The sequence below is a fragment of the Durio zibethinus genome, chromosome 13, assembly GCF_047325235.1.
Source record: "Durio zibethinus cultivar Kanyao isolate XHJ-2024 chromosome 13, ASM4732523v1, whole genome shotgun sequence".
In the NCBI taxonomy this organism is placed as follows: Eukaryota; Viridiplantae; Streptophyta; class Magnoliopsida; order Malvales; family Malvaceae; genus Durio; species Durio zibethinus.
This window is the reverse complement of record NC_143174.1, coordinates 20,299,944-20,323,591: the sequence shown is the minus strand read 5'-3', so window position 1 is coordinate 20,323,591 and position 23,648 is coordinate 20,299,944. Positions and strand designations below refer to the sequence as shown.

The 23,648-nt window shown below is 29.0% G+C and overlaps 2 pseudogenes across 2 annotated transcripts; one reads left to right on the top strand and one right to left on the bottom strand.

The window, feature by feature from the left end:
- Window positions 1-1,035: 1,035 nt before the first annotated feature.
- On the top strand, window positions 1,036-4,915 carry LOC111304106 (putative calcium-binding protein CML27 pseudogene; annotated as a pseudogene). Its single transcript, XR_016326879.1, has 3 exons — window positions 1,036-1,604; window positions 1,920-1,984; window positions 3,736-4,915. The product of XR_016326879.1 is annotated as a putative calcium-binding protein CML27 pseudogene (transcript).
- A 16,164-nt stretch (window positions 4,916-21,079) lies between these two features.
- On the bottom strand, window positions 21,080-23,055 carry LOC111304105 (zinc finger CCCH domain-containing protein 23 pseudogene; annotated as a pseudogene). Its single transcript, XR_016326554.1, has one exon. The product of XR_016326554.1 is annotated as a zinc finger CCCH domain-containing protein 23 pseudogene (transcript).
- Window positions 23,056-23,648: the final 593 nt, after the last annotated feature.

Sequence of the window (23,648 nt, the reverse complement as noted above, 5' to 3'; positions counted from 1 at the left end):
ATAATTTAAATATTAAACAATATAAAAGAGAAAAAGAATTTTATGATTATTTATATTTTGAATATTTACATTAATTGAAGTTCATGACAATATTTACATTAGTTGAAGTCTATGATGACGATGAAATATTAAACTTATTCATTGATGATTCTTTGTTTGTCATAATCATTAAATCACAAAAAAATAAGTAACTTTATTTATAATTCAGCATTCAACATAAAAAAAATATCTAAGCAAAAAGTTTAACAATGAAAAACAAATAAAACAACCTATCACATTATTTATATTGTCAATGAGTGATGGATAGAGTCACTATTATGTTTTCATATTCTAGATAAGGAAACATTAAAAACTAAATTTGAATCCTTGTTAGCATTTTACTATACAAAAATGGATACAGATAGCAAAATTAAAAATATTAATAAATAAAACAACAGAAGGCAAACACGTAGATAAATAAAAGAAAAAAGATGATATTAATACTCAAATTTATTTTTTAAAGTTTCCTTTCCACATGTTTTTTGTTGTTTTCACGAAAATGCTATTAAGTTCTAAAATTAGTTGTTAAGAACTTTACAAATTAAATATATATATATATATATATCAGTTATCAATTACCATTAAAATTCTCATTACAAGAAAACATGCATTTAATAGTTTTTTTAGTGACGTTTTCAAACAAATGTCACTAATTACAATGTCTTTATAATCTTAACTGTATTTTTTATCTAAATGCCTCTAAAAAAACATTTAATGGTGTTTTAAACAAAAATATCACTAAACTTTAAAATTTAGGAGCATCTATAATTGAAAATGTCACTATACTTTAAAATTTAACGATATTTATACAATGAAATACGTTAAATTATCAAAAAAATTTATTATTTATAAAATATAATTTGATTTGATTATTAACTATGTTTAAATATAAAATATCACAAAATAATTATAAAATATTATTAAAATTTTAAAAATAAATTATTAGCGACATTTTAAAATAAACATCTCCATTTTGCGAAAATTATTGGCGTTTGTTGGTACTTACGCCATTAATTAATCCACAAAATTTTGAAATTGACCCAGCCCCTTTCGTATCGACGATAAACCGGACACCACCCAGAAAACGTCCTCCGTCTCCCAGGAAAACATGGACCAACTTCAAAGAGTGTTCAACCAATTCAACGCCAACAAGGATGGCAAGATCTCGGTAATGGCGACATCTTGGAAACAATGGGGTCTACCTACACAGAGGGGGAACTCAAATGTGTCATGGAAGACATCGACACTGACAAAGACGGCTTCATCAACCTCTCTGAATTCTGCTCCCTCTGCCGCTTATCTTCCGATGCTGTCACCGCCGCCTCGGAGCTACGCGACGCTTTTGATTTGTACACTCAGGACAAGAACGGCCTGATTTCGTCGAACGAGTTACATCTGGTTTTGAATCGATTGGGGATGAAGTGCTCGGCTGATGATTATGTCAGGATGATCACGTCCGTTGATTCCGACGGTGATGGAAATGTTAATTTCGAGGAGTTTCAGAAGATGATAAGCGCTTCAATGCCGAGCAATGACATCTTATTCACCGGGAATTAAAGCCACAGGTGGTGGTGCTTGATTATCATAGTTTAGTCGTGTAAATGTTGATTTTCTAATTAGATTGTGTTATTGGCTATGAAGTCAAATCATTTATATGAGAACCCCTAGTGCAGACCATGTTGTTTGCTTTGAGAATTTATATCGTTAAAAAAGAATCAAACATTTTAGTTTTGTAGGGCTCTGTAGTGTACTTGCTCTTATTGCATCTAGTGTCTCTGTTTAGAAATTTAACTGGCATCTAATATCTATAGTTGTCATGTGATGAAGACTGAATCTTTGGTTTATCAATTTATTTCTTATAAATTTGTTGTAACTTGCAGAACTTACTACCGTCAACTAAAGGAGCAACTTTGCAACTGAAGATAAGAGATTTTGGTTTTGCAAGGTAACCATTTTAATTGGCCTTTAACAAATTGGCACAAGACTTAGCTTTTTGACATTGCTTGACCTCGATATTTATGAAATTAATAAATAATTAAAAATATTAAAATCAATTTTGTCAAATAAAAAATTTATTGATAAATAATTGAAAATTATTTAAAATAATAGTAATATATCAAGTGATTTTTTAATTGAAATATATATTGACTTCTCAACTTTTTTTATTTACTATATTATATATTTAATTACTAATTTGCATATTAATTTTATTTATTTAGTGTTATTCACTTGTTTAATTCTAAATGAATATATTTATTTATTATTTATTTATGTTAGAGTTTAAGATTTTTAAGTGATATTTTAGAAAAATATTAATTACTTATGGGTATAATTGAAAAAATAATAATATGATTATTTTCCAAATTTATTAAGATAAAATTAAAACATTATTTTCCAAATTTATTAAGATTATTTTAACCTTAAACTTATAAAAGCATAGATAAAATTGTAATAAAAAATATCAATAAAGATAAAATGTCTAATGTTGGATGTGGTGAGCCACCACATCCATTCCTCAGCAATGGAAAAACGCACTCCCACTGGTTCAACATAAGCTCAACTGATTGGTGATTATGTCACTTGAATAAAAGCAACGGTACAATTGCACCTAAAAAATGCTTAATCATGAGGACACCAAAAATAGGTAGAGGAAGTTTTAGATGCATCCAAGAAGTTAAACTTCAATCAATTGGGGGTTCAGATGCTTTTGAAATAGTTTATACTGATGAATTTAATTTGAAGTATTGAAGCATGATTGCTCATAAAAATGAGTAACCATTGGCCCTTTGCAGGTGGATTTTCTTACCAACATGCTAATAAGATTTTCACTTTTAACTGATTGTACTTTTTAGTTTTTCTGAACATATACTGGTTTTGCTGGCAGCAGCAATTTTTCGTACAATATCTGTTCTTGTATTTGGCTTTGTGTTCAAGCGATTTTCATTGTTGTTTTGATTCCAGATGGGTCTTGTCACAAAAGTTTTCTCTAAAACAGAAAAGAAAAGAGGGTGGTTGAAGAAAAGTGTGTCAAAATATTGGAGCATAAGGTAGCTCCATTTAGAATTTGGTTCCACTTAATAGAAATAGCAAATGGTGAGGGAAGGATACTTGCATATTTTTCCCCATCACATCCAAATATAAGGTGATAGGCCCAAAAACAAAATCCTTTGGCCAACAAACAATGATACAGATACTACTAGTGATCAAATATTCAGATTGTTGAATTTGGTGTTTCAATGTATTAACCGTGTAGTTTTTCTCAAAAGTTTATTTATAAGCATTATAAATGTTTGTACATGCAATGTCTTATATTTAATGTGGATCTAAAGAGCAATAACACAATAGATCTATATTTCAAACATGATTAATTTATGATTCAGTGGTTAAGGGACAGGGTTGCCCTTGGCTTTTATAGTCTTCTCACGAGCATAGTGGTTTTAGGATCGTTGAGGATTCTTTTGTTTCTTCATATGGTTTTACTTGTTCCTCCAAAGCAATATCAAAGTACTGTCTTGTCCTTTTGCTTTCTTTCTTAGTTTAGGCCTAGGATCATGAAATTTTTTGTTTGGTTGGACCATGTCAGTGTTATTGGTTTATCAATCGCTTACAATATTTATGTCCATTATGGATGCTTTGCCTATTTTCTGTCTTGTAAGGAGACTTGATCATTATTTGTTAATTTTTCGCATAATATAGGAAAGATTTTATTTTGGAGATCATGTGTTGCCGTTATTCGAGACTGGGATTCCTCTTCTAAAGCAACGTCTTCACCAGCTTCCTGATGCTGATAAGGTAAGAATATCACGTCCAAATGTTGCATGCGGCAAACTATAATTTTCTGTGGTCATGCTGCTCGTCAGCATTAGAAATGTTCCCTTATGCTAGGTTGTTAAATCCTCTCCAATTAAATTGAAGCAGTTGATATTGCAAAAAAGACCAAGGACCCGCTGAGAACAGCTAAACTGCTGGCCGTGGAGGCATTGAACAGATACAGTAAGGATGATATCTCCTGTATTGTAGTTCGTTTAAAGGGTAAACGAAAACTGAAAAAGTTCCACAATTGCATAAGATACGAATCAATGGGCAAACGCCATCCAGCAATCTCATGGTGAAAATTCACCTTCCAATATTTCTCCTCTTTTGTTAAATTAATATTGTAGTACTTAGGGTCGTGCGGCTTGATATTTGCTTTACTTCTTCAATTTGTAGATTCGTTCCGTCATTTTTCTGTATAATTTGCATTGCACCTCCGAAGACATAGAAAATTACCTGGATTTTTATAAAGCTGCGTGGATGCATGCAGTCACTATACTAGCAACATATTTTATGGCTGAAAAAGCTCCAATCTCTTGAAACCAGGTTCGTCTCCTTGGGTCTTACAATATGAATAAGAAAATGGGTAAACCATAAACGGTCTTTTAATTCTCTCCGAGTCATTATATTTTAATTCGTTTATTGGCCATGGATATATATATATATATATATATGTATATTATTTCTGTTTTAATATAAGTAGTTGCTGTAGAACCTTCTTTCCATGACAATGCAATTATTGCTCGTATGAGTCACAACACTGTCACTTTATATAGGTAGGTAACTATTCTAGTCAGATTATAATTTTATTGCAGGAATTCGTAATTCTAGATTTTCATGAGTTACAATTTGTTTTTGCCATGCAAAGAGCACGGCTGTTATAAAGGAAAGAGATCCTGCCTCATACAATTTATATTGCATCAACTGCTTATAATTCTATTTCTGTTGGGGAGTTTATGCAAGCAGGTTGGGACATGATTCATGTATGCTCTTAAAATTCGTCACATGCATAGCAAATGTTATTGTATTAATACTTTTGAATATTATTGTATTAAATTTTGTGGTTACATGCATATTACAAAAAATTATGTATTTAAATATTTATAATATTCAATTTATGAATTTTAATTTATTTTAATATTTAATTATAATAGTAATTATTAAAAAAAATTAAAAAAAAAAGATAAATTTCTTAATTTAGCGACATTTTCTCTTAAAATGCTGTTATATTTTCTAACGTAAATATAATTAACATTTTTAGCAGTGATTTTGATAACGTCACGAATCATTTAATTGTATTTGTAAATGTCATTAAACATAAAATAAAAAAAAAATCGTTAAAGACATATTTCCATGTAGTGTCTTCTACATGGATTGGATATTCTAGCGCCATTTGATTAGACATCGCAACAAGACATCACAACGTTCCATTATGACTTATCTTTCTATAAAATTCTATTATTTAATTGAATATAAAGTAATTAAACTGATCTTTTTCAAGAAAAATAGGCTTTTCATGCAGAAGCTCGGCAAAGATGGAACCAGCAAACAACATATCAATAGTTAGACTATACTTTGTTGCTCTAAGAAATAGCTCTGAAGCTCTGTGAAAATAACAAAAAATGAAAAGTAAATATTGTATTAGTTAAAAATTATGATTGCATTTCTCAGGTTTCTCTTTAAATAATCACATTTAAAGAAAATTCTCAAAACATACAAATTTGAAACTAATCAAAAGTTAAAATCAATGATAATCTTAAAACTATACCTTAAATTAAGGTAAACAACTTCAAATAAGAATTCTTATTAACAAATGGTGTAAAGCTAGTTGTATATATAAATCAAAAAATATATATATATATATATATATCTCTAATTACCATAATACTTTTAAAGAACAATAACCATACAAAAAACAATAAATAGTAATTAGACAAATATATTTAAACGACAAATATATAGAAATGAATTAACTTTGCAAGCTCACTTATCAAAATTTGAAGTAAAGGCAAACAAACACTTATACCCATGAAAGAAAAAAATAAAAACACATTAGAATACTAAGTTGGATAAAGAAACAAATGATTAAGAAGTTGTACATCTACTCACCAATCCTAAAATTGATGTATTTGGCTAGTTATATAACATTATCTATTATAGATAATAGGCAACACAAATAATAACACTGAAAATTGCTTTTGATATTGATATTTTGTTTTAGCAAAAGTCTATCTACTTGTTAATTGCATGCAACGTATAGATATTGCATCAACAATAAAACACATTTATTTTTTGTATTTCCAATAGACATAGAACAGAACAAAAAATGATTTTTTTTCATTTAAAAAATTGCAATAAGAAGTTCATGATTGAAGCATCGATAATAAGTTAAAGAAACTAAAGATAACACAATCAATTAGTATTGTAATGTCAAGAATTAAAATGGAAAAAGGAGTTACACGAAAGAACACACACTATATTCATTTTTTTGCTACATTTACAAAATATATTAGGTGCAAAGTAGTTAAAACATATCTCCATGAAATACGAAGTTTCACAACTTTATAACTAAAGTAACTAACCAAAGCTTCATTGATAGATTACGAAAAGATATTGTTCCTAGAATAGAGTATCTAAAAAGTCTTATGTTCATACAGTTATAAAGTAAACGAAATAGATACATAAAAAATAATAGACAAAATAAACAAATATACTATTAGAGGTTGTAAACTGTTAGCTGAACTTGACGTTCCTCCAATAAGCATAAGCAATATTAATTTATTTAAATTTGAAAAGGCAATTAGAATTTTTCCTTAAGAAAATTAGTTATATGCTTAATAAATGAGAGCATGAACTATCATAAGGCTTAAACAGGCATTTCCAACAATTGGGAATAATCATTTCATAAACAAAAGCCAATAAAAAGATAATTAAACGCTAAAACTTAAAACCACATGCTTTTCTTAGGTATGAAAATCATGTATGCGACAAACTAATTAATGCTTAGTGGTAGCCTTGTAATCAAGTCACTATTCGTATTAACAAATCAAACTCCACAATATAATTAATTTCAAAGAGGCATTAAAACAAACACTTTTATAGCATTAGATGGAAAAACTCTAAAATAAAACTAAAAAAAGCTAACTACCCGATTGTAATTGGCTTGAATAGTTTTGCCATAATCAATTTGTAGGCTAAGTAAATAAAATGCATAGCTTTAGAGTCATCACAATCATCTTTTTCATATTGTTTCTTGACTTCAAATTTTAATCCATATTCTTTTGCTTATTTCTAAAACGAAGTCTAATCTTATACAACAGCTCTACAATCTTGAAATGCATAACCTTAATTAAATTCATATTCATTACCTAAACAATAAGTCAATTTTAATCCAATTATTATACATTGGATTGTATACCCTTAAAACAATCACAATTAGAACTAATGATAGACTTGAATATAATTAAAGTTATATAAAATGTTAACAGTTTTATGATCAATACTTTTTTAATACAGATTTTGGGAAGGCATATAAAACACTAACCATTAGAACCAAGAACTAACCCCCAATTGCAAGCGAGCACTAATATGGTAATAATATTACACTACAAGAGAATAGGTTTTAATGGTGTTTTTTTTTTTTTTTCACATTTAGCAGCATTTATAAATGCCACTAAATTGTTCCTAACGTTTGTCGCTAAAAGCGTTGAGGAATATAGAGACGTTTTATCCTAAAATGTCGCCAAATTTTCTAATTTACTGGCATTTGTGTCTCAAAATCTCATTAAAAAACGTCGCTAAATTTAGTAATATTTATTGACAAAATGCCATTAATTTCTATAATTTAGCATCATTTTTTCTTATAAAGTTTTAAGACACAAACACCGTTAAATTAATAAATTTACTTTTTTTTTCAATATTTACTATTATAAATAAATAAATAAATTTTAAATTCATAAACTAAATATTATAAATATTTAAATATCTAAATACATAATTTGTTTCAATATACATGTAATACTAAGTTTAATACAATAACATTCAAATTATTTTAGTACATTAATCAAAATTTTAAAATACATAAAATTAATGACCGCTTAGATTAAGAGTATTACCATTTGATGAAGGATTTTTTTCACCACGATCACTAGTGTGCTTAAGAACCTACTGAATAAAGTAAAATAAGTTTTTACATTTAATAATAAGCTATTTTTATATTAAAAAATATAAATATTTACTAAATATAATACCTCAGTTGGTGTACCACCTAAATTGGTTCCTGAAAATTATTGTTGTACAAAATTTATAAGTATGTTGAATCGATCATGCAACTATTGAAATCTTGCACATTCCTAATCCATTCTAGCATGCTTATCTTCTTTTTCTGTTTTCATTTGCTAGAAACATTGCACAGTTTGCAATCTCTCTCTCAGTATAGAGATGTCTTGCGAAGATTGATTTGTTGAGAATGTAAATTACTACGAGTTATGTCTATAGTAGCTAAATCGTGTTGGGCCAAATCTAAGGCCTCGGACCCATCCAAATCTTTCTTTTTCAGTAACTTTTGTAAAAATTTGATCTTTTAGTTCTTTCCTATTGACATAACAGTCAGATGCTGAGGAGCCATTTTTTCTTTTACTTTTTTTTGTAAATTAATTAAATAAAGTTATCGAGTTTAATAATTAATTCATAATATATTTGAAATAGTAAATATTTACTTTTTTTATAAAACGTTCTAAGAACTTACTACAATTTTTTGTGTTTCAACATTTAAGTAAGATCTATATTTTTTTGTGCAAGTTAATCCAAAAACTTTCACACGTCCAATTGTTTCATCCAACTCAATCTTTTACATAAAAACACATTATTATTAAATACATATCAACTGTAATTTATTCATGCATATCATACATGTCAATTAAGTTCAAACATTCGAAAAAATTTAATATCATGTACTAGAGCTATCTAAATTGTTAAAATATAATAATAACTGTAAACTTATTTTTTTGCCTTTTGATGTTACAAAAAGTCTTAAACAGATATAAATCATAACTTATTTATGCATATCAAGTGTGGCAAGTAAGTTCAAACATTCATATAAGTTTAATATCATGTATTTAAGCTATCTAAACTGTTAAAACATAAATATATATACAAAATTATATTTGACCCTTTAATGGCATAAAAAGTACTAAACAGACATAAACGATAATTTTTTCACACATATTAATTGTGAAAATCAAATTCAATCATTTGGATAAATTTAATATTATATATTTAAGCTATCTAAATTGTTAAAATAGAATATAATAGCAAAATTATATTTTTGCCTTTTAACAGTACAAGATATCATAAGCAGACAAATGATAACTTTTTTACATATATCAACCATCGAAAAGAACATCAATCATTTGGATAAGTTTAATATCATATATTGAAGCTATCCAAATTTTAAAATAGAACAATAACTATAAATTTACATTTTTACCTTTTAACAAACAAAATTTTCTAAACAAACATAAACGGTAACTTTTTCATACATATCAATTGTAGAAATCATCATTCAAACAAGTTTAATATCATATATTTAAGCTATATAAACTATTAAAACATAAATACAACTACAAAATTACTTTTTTACCCTTTAACGGCATAAAAAGTCATAAACAAGCATAAACGATAACTTTTTCACACATATATACCATGGAAACCGAGTTCAATAATTTGGACAAGTTTAATATCATGTATTGAAGCTATCTAAACTGTTAAAATAAAACAATAACTGTAAACTTGTATTTTTACTTTTCAACAGCATAAAAGATCCTAAACAAATATAAACCACAACTTTTTTCACATGTATCAACAATGAAAAACAAGTGCAATCATTCAAACAAGTTTAATATCGTGTATTTAAGCTATCTAAACTGTTAAAATAGAATAATAACTACATAATTATAATTTTACCCTTTAACAGATAAAAAGTCTGAAATAGACCTAAACCGTAATTTTTTCACACATATCAATCATGAAAACTAAGTTTAATATAATGTATTGAAGCTATCTAAATTGTTAAAATAGAACAATAACTGTAAACTTGTATTTTTTCCTTTTAACAGCACAAAAAGTTTTAAACAGATATAAAAGGTAACTTTTTCACACATATAAACCATGAAAACCAAGTTCAATTATTTGGATAAGTTTAATATCATGTATTGAAGCTATCTTAACTGTTAAAATAAAATAATAACTACAAACTTGCATTTTTACCTTTCAACAACATAAAAAATCTTAAAAAAACATAAATCTTAACCTTTTCACACATATCAACCATGAAAATCATGTTCAATCATTTAGACAAGTTTAATATTATGTATTTAAGCTATCTAAATGTTAAAACAGAATAATAACTACATAACTATAAATTTACCCTTTAACAACATAAAAAGTCTAAAACAGACATAGATCGTAACTTTTTTCACTCATATCAATAGTAGAAACCAAGTTTAATCATTGAAATAAGTTTAATATCATGTATTGAAACTATCTAAATTATTAAAATAGAAATATAACTACAAACTTGTATCTTTTTTTGCCTTTTGTCAACATAAAAAGTCTTAAACAGACATAAATCGTAACTTTTTTACATATATCAACTATGAAAATCAAGTTTAATCATTTGAAAAAGTTTAATATCATGTATTGAAGCTATCTAAATTGTTAAAATAGAACAATAACTACAAACTTACAATTTTGCCTTTTAACGGCATAAAAAGTCTTAAACAAACACAAATCATAACATATCAATCGTGAAAACTAAGTTCAATCATTTGAACAAGTTTAATATCATATATTGAATATATCTAAACTTCTAAAATAGAACAATAACTGTAAATTTGTATTTTATCTTTTAACGGCACAAAAGTCCTAAACGGACATGAACGTAACTTTTTCACACATATCAATTGTGAAAACTAAGTTCAATCATTCAAACAAGTTTAATATTATATATTGAAGCTATCCAAACTGTTAAAACAAAAACATAACTATAAATTTATATTTTTACCTTTTAACAATACAAAAAAGTCTCAAATAGACATAAAGTGCAAGTTTTTCATTTAGTGCTTAACTTACTTTTTCTTTTTACTTTCTTACAAAGCGTTTTGATCCATTCGTATGGTTATATTTTTGTTGCTTTTTGCTAACAATCCCAATCTTTTCTTTTTCTTGTCATAAAAAATAAGCGTATAAGAAAAAATACAAATATTATCAACTAAAAATAGAAAACATCTTTATTATTAAAAATAGTATGAAAAATTATAAATTAGTACATTTATTTCCTTGAGAACAAAAATTTAACCAATTGTTCATATTGTCACCTAATCACACAATGAGTAGCTTTTTGGTTATGGCCTCTATTTCGATCAAAATACCTTTTCTTCAAATTATGCTTATAGTCTTTTTATTTTTTTTCTAATGACTTAGATACAAATGAAGTAGGTATTTCAAGTAAAAATCTTAATTGTAACAATACAAAAATAAAAAGTTACAATCAATAAAACAACTTTAAAATAATTAATATTTTTTATATGTAATTAATTATACTAATACCTCAATAAAATTTAAAGCATCGTTTTTAACTTATGTTGGAACTTTATGCCATGTTTTGTAATGAATAGGCAATTTCATTTCATTACGGGCAACCGTTCCTAGAAATCCCACTAATAGTTGACACCCTTCACCAATTTGTTACCTATCAGAGTTTTCAGATACTATAATACGCTTATTTAGAGGTAGTATCTACAATTCCTTCAAAGTTGTCTAACCTCTGATCTTCTGTTGACTATTGTTATCAATTGAAAAAAATAAAAAGTCAATTAGTAAATTATCAATACTTAAATGATTATAATCAAAATCTAAATATTGGGTTCATAATACTTGCATTCAAATTAGAAGTAGAATTAATTGGCGGGATACTATCTAAACCTGAACTTTTCGTATTGTCAGATTTAGTATCAGTTGAAGGATTAAAAATGATGAGCTAGAACCAATAGTAGGCACATTCTTTTCTAAAGGATTCAATCCATAGTCAAGATTAACAGGTGCCACAAATGGTTCTGAACTAATATCTCTTATATGTACTCCCTTCAATCTATTATTCGGCATTGTAGCTTAGCTACATTATAAAAAAGAATCAGTTAAAAATTGAAAAGTTAAGACATTGTAAATATAACTTGCTATGTATAAAGAACATATATAAAGACATTGAGAAGTTAAGAAATCATAACCAATGATATATAAAAAATGTATCGACTCAATTAAATTAAAAGATTATGTATGATTTACAACACAATAAATATACAAAAGCAAATGCCACATAAATTACATAAAAGCATTTATTACATTGTGTTTTGAATATTCTAATTACAAAACACAGATGATCCATAATGGTTTATAAATATCTTCATCAACATCTTTATAAACTCATTGAGCAGGGGTACTGGAGATATTTTCATCCAAGTTTTGTTCAATAAAAAAATATTAAATTTCATGTTCAACATCATCTCTGGTAATTAATATTAAAAATATTAATTTTAATATTAAATATTAAAATGAAGGCCTTAGAGAAAAAAGAAGACATGAGAACTAGTAGAGTTACCGAAAGAAAAAAATCTAGTGGGGTGTAAATGAGTTTTCATTATAAAATACAAGGCGGATGGTACTCTTAAAAGGTATAAAACCATGTTAGTGGCTAAAGGCTAAACTCAAACCTATTGAGTGGATGATAAAGAAACCTTTTCTCCAGTTACCAAGATAAATACAATTAGGATTTTGTTATCATTGGCTACAAATTACAATTGGCAGCTTCAACAATTTGATGTAAAGAATGCTTTTCTACATGGTGATTTGAAAGAAAAAATATATATGAAGGTTTCATTTGGATTTGGAGGTCATCTCGAAGCAAACAAAGTATGCAAGCTGAAAAAGGCTTTATATGACCTTAAATAGTTTCCTAAAGCCTGGTTCAGGAGATTTGCCGAAGTAATGCTAGCAATGAGATATAAACAAAGTCAAATAGATCATATATTGTTTATCAAGCCCTCTGATTCAAGGAAAGTTACAGTTTTATTACTATATGTTGATGATATAATTATAACTGGAGATGATGAAAAAGAAAGAGAATCTCTAAAACAGTATTTGGCTAGAGAATTTGAGATAAAAAGGCTAGAAAGATTGAAGTAGCTCATTACGGTATGATATTTTCATCTCACAACAGAAATATATGATAAATTTTCTAAAGAAAACTATAAAGCTCGCATGTAAACCTATAAATACCCTGATAGATTCTAATCATAAAATTAAAGAAGCTAATAAAGATGTTATTGTAAATAGAAAGATGTACCAAAAATTAGTTGAAAGATTTATTTATCTCTCACATACTAGATTCGATATAGCATATGTTATGAGTGTGATAAGTCGATTTATGCATAATCTTAAAAAGTGCACCTATAGGCTGTTTATCGTGTATTACACTATTTGAAGGTCAATCCTGGGAAAGGTATTTTATTCAAAAAAAATTTGAAGCTAGTTCTAGAAGTATATACAGATACTATTATGCAAGTTCAGTAACTGATAGAAGATCTACCTCAAACTATTACACTTTCTTATATGATAATCTTGTGACTTGAAGGAGTAAAAAATAGAATGTGGTAGTAAGATCAAGTGCTAAAACAGAGTTCAGAGTAATGGCTCAAGAAATTTGTGAACTACTATGGTTAAAGATTATCCTAAAAGAGCTTAATATAAAGTGAGATAAACTAATGAGACTTTACTGTGATAACAAATCTATAATAAGCATTGCACATAATCTTGTGCAACATGACAGAACAAAACACATTGAAGTAAATCAATATTTCATAAAGAAAAAACTAGACAGTGGGTTGATTTGTACCCCTTATGTATCAACCAAGGGTCAACTTACAAATGTGTTGACTAAATGTCTCGACAGTGCAACATTTTAAAAGATTATTTTCAAGTTGAGAATGAAAAATACCTATTTACCAACTTGAGGGGGAGTGTGAAAAAATAATTATTTATAGCTAGTTATAATCTTGTAATCTGTATGTTCATTTTTGTATCTCTAGAATTAAGTATTTATATCTTTAGAATTAAGGATAAAAAATTAGGATAGACAGTCCTTCAATCATATGATCAATTTTTAAGAAGATTTAATTTCTTAGTTTAACCCCTAATTAGTTGCATATAAACCTAAGGTTTTTATATAATTTTTAATAAGTAATTTTTCAATATACATTCAATTTTTACTCTTAGTTTTTCACATAGTTTTATTTTTGAGTTTTTCACAAGCTGTTCTATTTTCCAAGCTGAAATTTTAGATTTTGTTTTGTTATGGTTTTGAATAAATTTCAAGTACTAAATGATGTCCAAAGCTCTTGAGATTTTATGTGCATGTTCACATATTAGTTAGTTACTTGTATAAAAAAATTTAGAGATCAAATATTATCAAATGAGTGTGGAAACCAAATTTTAATCAAATGCTGTCCAGAACCAGTTTCCAGATTTTGATGTTTACTTTAGGTTGTTGTTTCTTTGACTTTTCATGGTTGTTTGGTGGTTGATGGTACAAGATTATTATTAGGTTCAGCATTAACCTAGAAGGCACCTTGTTACTTGAATCAAGTGTTTTAAATTTTTGTTTGATTTATTTTCATGTTACTGCTTTACTACTTAATTAATTTTCAGTTTTTGTTCGTTTGTTCATTTATCTGAGTTTGATTTCTGTATTAATCTTATTGTTATTTAATTTTCATGTTTATTTAATTATAATGCCATTTACAGTCAATTAGCTAGCCAAACCAATTCTTAGCTTACCTTTACATAAAAAGAGAACTTCTCGATAAAAGTTCAATAGACTTAGCTAGTTCTTGACTCTTGGGTCATAGCCAGCTAACAAATTACAAAATATTAATAAACAAAGGGGACTATAGCTGAATTTAACTCAATGCACAATTTTTACTTGACTTTTAGTTTTTGACAGAAGTGTTGATTAACATCACCATTCAATGAATAAAAAAACCTAGAATTCTAGATTATCTAAATCAATAGTCCCAATCTTGAAGCTGTTATGAAAGTTATACACTCTAAAAAAACCAATCATGAAGATGCAAATGTTTTGTTGTTTCATAATCAAGGCAATTAAGACCATTTCTAGTTTTTCTTAATGAGAAAGGAAAGATTTCATAACAGAAGAAATGTGAATATCTAGAACATTAGCCATGGTAATAAAAATATGCAAATCAACAAAATAATTTCATTAAAATGTTTTGTTCTACAAAATGAAAGATAAATTTTCCTTTAGAGATTGACTTGTCACTAGTTAACCCATTCAAGAACCAGGTTCATTGCATTCTAATAAATTAAAAAACAATCAAAATTTATTCTAAAAGATTTTTAAAGAGTCAAAAAGCTTGAAACAATTTCATTATTGTATTCAAGCTTGAAACAATCAAATTCTTCAGTTCAATTTGTTGTCTTTGCATTTTCAATCATGCAATAAATGGGTGGAAACATTCAAACTCATTTTTGCAGAAAAAAATTATCAATAGCAAACCTTGTAGCACAAATAATATTCACGTAGTAAACCCTATGGAATCTACTATTAAAAAAGATTGCATAGATAGGGTGAAGAAGCTCACTTTGGAAAGATGATGTCGCTCACCATTGAAGAATACCACAAAAGATGTTGGGGCTAGAAACCATGAAATATAAACTAGAAATCATGAAAGAAGAAAAGAAACAAACTTTAAATAATGAGAAGCTTTAAATTGTGAAACTTGTAAATTATGAGTTGAATTTTTAAAACAATTTGGGAACAATAAAGCAAAAACCAGGAAAATGAAATAGAGAATTTGTGTAGGGGTAGGGCTCGACGAGTTGAAATTGAGGTCAAATTTAATGGCATTTTTGTAAATAAATGCCACTAAATTATTCTTAATAATTTATTTATGGCATTTATGTACATAAATGTCGCTAATTTTTACTGATTAGTGACGTTTTGAGTTACAAATGTCGCTAATTCTTACTTTTTAGTGGCGTTTTATATTACAAACGCCACTGTATAAATCTTTAGTTGTGTTTATAATAAAAACACTGTTAACTTTTAAAAATACAAAACTTAGTGGTGTTTATTAGTAAAACACCTCTAAAAAACTATCACTATTTAACCATTTTCATGTAGTGTTAATTCTACTTTTGTTTCAAGTTTAAGGAGGATATGGTTCCATAGCACAACTTTTGTGTCTTTTGAAGCGGAGGCCATCAGCTTGCAATCAATTGAGTATGAGACAGAGTTGCACTGCAAGAGTAGAAGCTTTATTTCTAAATTGTAATACAATAAATTAATTGTTTAAAATCACTAACATTAATGAATTAATGCGATTGAAGAATAGCATGACACACTATGAGTCATAATTACACAATTATAGCTTGTCAGGACTACAATTACACTGAATGAGATCATATCAATAGTTTGAAGGAAAATAATAAAATGTAAGAATTTCGACCTTAGAATCTTCATCATATCATAACATGATGATATTTACGAATTGTTAGAGGACTTCCTTTGTGATAATTGTATATTCTTACCCTGCCATCATGAATGAAATAAAAAGGCAAGTTAAAAGCAACTCTTTGCAAATAGCTATCTAATATATGATCACCATGCAACTGGTTACATGTAATATATATTTCCTAGTTGAGTCTTGACTTCTGAGGAGAAATATAGAACAATAACTCAAGAGTTGTATTATTCCAAGAGTTGTATCAAGGTTATTCCAAACACACTTTCTCACCAATTTAGCTTTAAAGTTTTAAATTGCTTGAAAAATTATCAATGAAAAAAAATTCGTAACTATTATTACATTCCTACTAAATTGAAATCTACAAGTTTTTTTTTTTTTAAATCTAAGACTAGGAGAAAAAGATTAACATATGCTACCATAAAACTTAAAACATAAATATCTGTAGTACAAAAGAACACATATATCCAAATAAAATTAAGAGGAAAATTTGTGAGAAAAAAGTAAAAAAAAATTGTAGTTCCAAGAAAACCAATCAACATGCAACTATAACAATAATAATAAAAAAAAAAACTTTCCTTACCACTTTTTCTATTTATTTTTTCTCTTAATTTTGAGTTGAAACGGGCAACAACATGACTTTAGTGAAGTTACAACAACTAACAAAAATCCAAAAAAGAAAAAACTTTAATTGAAAATTTTTTTAAAAATTTAAAAAAAAAAAGCTTTCCAAGAAAGGGCAAACTTTTTTTTTTCTTTTAATCTTTGCACTAGGTTTTATTTTCACCGAAATTTTATTCCTCTTCAATAATCTTGTACATAAATAATTAAAACCCAATAATCAATAATGCATGAAAAATAAAAACAATAAAATAAATAATAAACATGCACACAAATAACAATATCAAAATCACAAAAAGACTGATTATTAACTTTAATTAGCGACTAAAAATATAAGAAATCCAAGACATAAGAAAAAGTCAAGAACATAAAACTGAAACTGGCTTTAAGTACAACATTAGTAGCATTGCTATCCATCATCGTATCTTCAACATCTTGGCTTCATCTACGATTCTAGGCTCCGACACCTACCTTCACGATGGTAATACCATCGAACTCCACTCAGCATTTGGCCCGAGAGTTTTGCTTTTAATCCCAACAAAGATGGCTCATATATTGGCATTGCTAATGGTCGGATTTAAAGAAGAAAAGCAGTGTATAATAGAAGAGGACAAAGAGAAAAAAAGAAAGATAAAGGCAAAGAATATGAAGTAAAGTAATTTTTTATGATCCAAATTAACCCTCAATTTTTTTAAAGATATAACTGAGGAGTATAAGAAATTAGAGATTAAGAGGTGGAGGACATCTTTTATTAATAGTTGTAAATTATAGATTTTAAATTCAACATTTAGATAGACACGTCCAACTTATGGGTGGAATTTATAATTAACGAAAGACCATGCGCCCGATGGGTCAATTTTGCTCTTGGAAAAGCCTTACGCATCAATGCCTGCAAATCTAAGGGAAATCCTATTTTGTCAACAATATCGGAGAAGATGTAACTCTTCAATAAATAAAAAGGAACATGTAAAATGCAGGTTGTTGGACCATTTTTCAGAGATTTTTTTGTTAGGTCCCATTTTTAAATGTCTTCACAATATGGGTTTAAACAAATTTTTAATGTAAGTGATTAGCCGTGGCGCATGGTGGTGACATATTAAATTTTTAAAAATATTTACTAGAGACACAACAAAAAGTTATTAGAGATGAATTGGAGACAAATGCATTTAAATTATCTTAATATCTAAAGTTTAGATTTGGATTAGAATAAAATTGGCAATTAAATTAAACATTTATAATATTAAATTCAGACTCTAACAAGTTTTGGTCAAAATCTGTCTCCGGTTTGGAAACATTCAACACAACTTTTTTGAGGAAAACAATATTTTAGAGAGTTAAAAAAGGAGACGATATTTTAAAGTAATTTATGTGCAATTCCAACTGGTTAGAGAAGCTCAAAATTCATATATATCTTCCAATGAGGCCCAAAATAAATAAAAGTAAATGAAGCATTTATTATAGTAGAATTTTTTTTTTTAATATAAAATGGACAGTTGAATGGATAATTTATGATGTGACAGAGGCCGGGAACAGAGAACCAAGGGACCGCGTTAAAGGGCGTAATTTATAGCCCATGAAAAAGAAAACTTGGGTCCCCCATGCTATGGGGGCTGCTCGCCTTTTGATGGCAGCTTCCATTCTTCTATACCACCTGTCAGGCACAGAGAGGACAATGCCGGCCCTTGTACATAAAGTTCTAGAGCTTTAAAGGACTCCCATACAAAAACGAAAAAATCAACAACCTGAATTGTCAATAATAGAGCAAAATTTACTTCATTTACTGTGTTTCTAAGCCATTCATTCTGTATAAATTCGAATATTAAATCTTAAAATTCTTCCCAAAAAAAGGTTCATCATCAAATTATAAAATGTTTACCCAACGTGAAATTAATATTTTTATTTGTTCTGAAGAATTGAATTTAAATATTTGAAAGAAGAAAATAACGTGAAATAGATTATGGTTATTATAAATAGAAAGTAGCCGATGTAAAGAGTAATTCGAGACTAAATTCTGATGTGAAAAAAAATTATGTTTTAAATTAAAACAAAGATAAATTCAAATAAAGTCTGAAAAATACTTTAATTGTATAATAAAAATAAATAAATGAAGAAAAGCCAAAGGTATAGACATCAACGATGCAACAACCAGCAATGTTATCCAAATACGACAACCTGGAATGTGCGGCTCTCGAATTGATAATATTAGATATTAGATTGGGGGGAGAGAAAGAATGGTATAATTATTAACAAGGTTTAGTCCCTTGGAAAGGAGTGGAGGTCCCCCTACTATTGTCCCTTTATTGAGGTAACGCAATTTTAAACACGAGGGTCTCGGGTTTTGGATAAAATTAAGCGTTGGGAACAAGGATCTTTGCAAACACAGAAGGAACGAGACTAAGTTCAAATGTGAAATTACCAAATAATGATTTTTTATTTTATAAATGAGATTAATATATTAATATATATTTTTCTTGTATTCAAAAAATAATTAAAAACTATGATGTGTTATTTTTTATATCGTTTGTAATATTCCGTTTAACTTATGCAAGACGTATAGTTTGAATATTTATTTCATAGTAGTTCATCAATGCTAAGTACAAATTGGTACACATGAAATAAATAATTATTTTAATTGGTTAAAATTTATTATTTTTTATGAAAAAAATTTTATATTCAAATTATATCAATAATTATTTGTTAAAATTATTTTAAATATATAATTTATAATAATTTATTTTAAATTATTAAATATAATATATTTTATTTTGATAAGAAAGAATAAATAATTTAGCTACATGAATTTTTCTTGTAAAAAACATTTTTTTTTTGGTAAGGCATAAAATGACTTTATTGGGTCATTCTCATTTCAACGACATTATTTATATGCATCGTCGGTCGACAAAAATAAAAAATCGCTGGGGAACTATCGTGCAAAGAAAGGATCAAGATATCTGTCTGACTCAAAGACTTATCTGGCTATGAATATGATGAGTATCCTACGGCCAAAAACAACAGCAGCACCGTAGTTTCGAACAACTCGCCAGCAGAGAATCCATCCATGCACCACTAACTTTTTAAAGCCTCGTATCCATACCAAAAAGGGACCAAATCTTGTAACTATCGTCCACTTTGTCGGCCTCTTTAACCAAATCCTTCACTCTCTATGTCCAGTCACTAGGAAGAGGAGGAAAGCAGAAACAATCCCCTAGATTTTTTAATAGGACACTCCAAGCAGATAGTGCTTCTTCTTGAACAGATCCTGTCCCTTCAACAAAACTTTCACATCAAGTTTATTAACAATAAATTAATCACAAACACAAGTGGCTCCGAGGAGATAAACTAAAAAAGATTATCAGCAGATAGATAAGACTAAGGCCCAGTTTCATCGGTTCAAAATGTGTCCACGTCACAAATCTAATCACTTGATAAAATACGTGATATAATTCTTTATATAGGGTGGCGGATCATATCAATAATTTAGACTCCTTGTCGCAATTGATTGTTCCTCACGATTGGAAAGTATGATGATTTACCTACAGATTTAAGAATTCAACCACCCCAAGATAAGTTTTCCCCATTTCCCACTTTGAAATGATAATGTAAAGACTAATCCTTTTTTTTGTTTTTTTACATACTATAATACAAACGTATGCATCAAACAAGGAAAAACATGGATGATGCTAATAATCAGGTGTGATGAGACGAGGAGGGCACTAGAACCAGAAATTTTGATAATAGTCGCCCTTTGCCTATTTTAGTTCCAGAGCCTTTAGATCAGATAGCTTGTTCCCACCTTTTCTTTTTTGTTTTTCTGGCCAAAAACTGCTGATTTTTGGTCTCCCTGTAAGTCTACCGTGAATTAAACTTTCCCCCAGGGGACCATAAAAACTCTACAAAAAAGGAAAAAGTTGAATATCAAATTTTGTTTCTTCTTTTGGAGAAAAAGAATTCTGTTCGGCTCTAGTATGCTAACACTGGTATTATCCTATCAAGCGAATCAGGCAAAAGAGTAAAAGAAGACGGAATGAAGAAATATATTACATTGCTTAGCCATGACAAGAAAATACAGAGATAATGAGGAAGAATATGAGAAGGAAATTACGATTCATAATAGACAAAATCAGAAACACTCCGCTACCCATTCTTCGGCAGCCACAGCAAATCCCTCTTGTCTATACAAAAGTTACAATCATCTTTTTTTTTTCCGAAAAACAAAATGAAAGAAAGAGCAGCACCACAAAATAGAGACTTCTCCGATCTCTCTTTCCCAGTCGTCTATTCACAGTGCTAATTATCCAAATCAGAAACATCATCAATATTCACAACGTCAGAAGAATCGAAGGCCACCGGTGTTGTTTTCAAATTCCCCCAAATAAATCCCGAGTTACCAGAACCCACCATCCAGTCCATTCTAAACGGATCAGCTTCACATCACCAACTCGGATACCCACCCAACATCAGGACCCGATGCAGCTGGATCAAGTCGATCAAGAGAATTTTCCTCACTCAGCTTTGCGTACATCCTTGCCCTTAGGTCTCTCCCAGACTCCACTCTCTCCATTGCAGGCTCCTCTTCAAATGCGTTACATTCCCAATGATCGAACCGACCAAGGCGAGGCCGAATCAGTGTACGAGTTGGAGTTGAAGGAGAGCTGCAAAACCCGGGCCGGAGCGCGGAGCACCTAGGAGAACCGAAACTTGATCCCCTTTGCAGGCCCAAGGAACAAGTATCGATTATTTTAGCCTTATCAAGCTTGCAATTACGCATAGAAGCAGCAAGTTGACTCACCAGATTAAATGAGCCACTTGGCGACATAGGAGGGGAGTCTGAAGGTGGCGATATTGGAGGTGATGCCAGGATAGAAGTAGGTGAAGAAACAAAGTCTAGACGGTGTCGTAAGGGTGAGCTAACATAATCCAAATCACCAGAACCGGACCCACTACCTCTCGGACTCCGCTGGGGCAACACTCGAAGCTGCTCCGGCGTGTGAGCAAAAAAACAAACCCTTCTTGTACAACTTGTACCATCTTTGCATGGCTGGGTACGGTAGCGAGCAGGGTGGAGCCAACATTCAAAAACGCCATGAGCAAACTCGCAGGAATCCCCCTTTTTACAGTTTCCTTTGCGAAAATCAGGGCAAGCATTTCCAGAGTAAGGGAGCTTTCTCGGGTCTCTTCTTCTAGCCTTCTCACCCGGGTGGGCGTACGGGCACTCAGTCCAGTCATGTGACCTGCTACGAGCGCATCTCCTCACCTTGAACTCGTACATCCGAAAATGGTCGCATGAGAATGCATCCACAGGTAAGTCGGATTCCTCAGTCAACGAGTCAGTCTCAAAGTCGTTTGACGGGAGGCAACAGTGGATGGACGCGAGGTAGTCGACCGGACAAGGACTGTTGGGCTCATTGCAGTTATAGCTAACGGAGGGAAAGTTAGCCATCAGATCATTGAATGGGTCCCACTTGGGGATTTCGACGGTGGGATTTGGTCGGATTAATTCTCTGATCATCATTTTTGGACATCGTTCTCTGATTCTCAGAGGAGGAGCGGTTCTCTTCGTTATAAACTGCATTTTCGAACCCGTAGTTGTTCGGTATAACCATGGTTTGGTTAAAAATCTACCGCCTCCGCTTCTTTACTTCTACTGTTACAGGTTAAAATAGACGTAGATGTGACGGTTTGACAATTCTATGTAACGGGCTTATCGTGGCCGTTGATTTCAGTATTATATTAGTGGGACCCGGGGAAATTAGAGATTTGTGCTTATCTGTTTCTGGCTGGCTGTGGTAAATTGCAGCACCCATCGGTGATTCTATCGTTTGTATTTGTGTGAATTGGAAACTGACTGCTTGGGGTCCCTTTGGGGGATATTTTGAGGGTAGCAGTCGCTTATCGCGGAATAAACGGTATAAAATATCGTGAGTTAAGGTGATCTTTAACCGTAGTTCAAGGGAGCTTTAAAGCTGTTTTAAGCGACGTTTGGTCCGCGAAAAAATAAGAAGTTTTTTTATAATTTTGTTTTTTATAATATAATTTTTATATTTGATATTCGTAATATGATTTTTTTAAAGATTTTTTTAATATTTCAATAATATTAAGAAAAAAATTAGTCTTAAATTATAAATTTTTTAATTTTTTAAAAATTTTTAATGAAATGTAAAATTTATTTGACTTTTGACCTAATAAATAATTTTTAGCATTTATTTTACTTTTTAATATAAACAAATTATATGATAAAATGAAATTTAAACTTACATACATAAAATATTTTAAATTTAGTAATGACTATCTTAAAAATTTTATATTTAAAAAATATAAAATTAATTTAATTTTTATATGTATTGAATTTTTATTTATTAAGATAAATTTGTATTTAGTTTATATAATAGTGTTTAATTTATTTAATGAAAATACAATAATTGTTAATATATTTTAAATAATATTAAATTATTTAAAATTAAAAATATGATAATATTAAATTATATGAAATTAAAATTATTTTAATATTAAATGTATTGAGATTTGAAAGAGATTATAATTTCAAACCTTTAAAATTTTAACAAAAATTACATTTTTAAG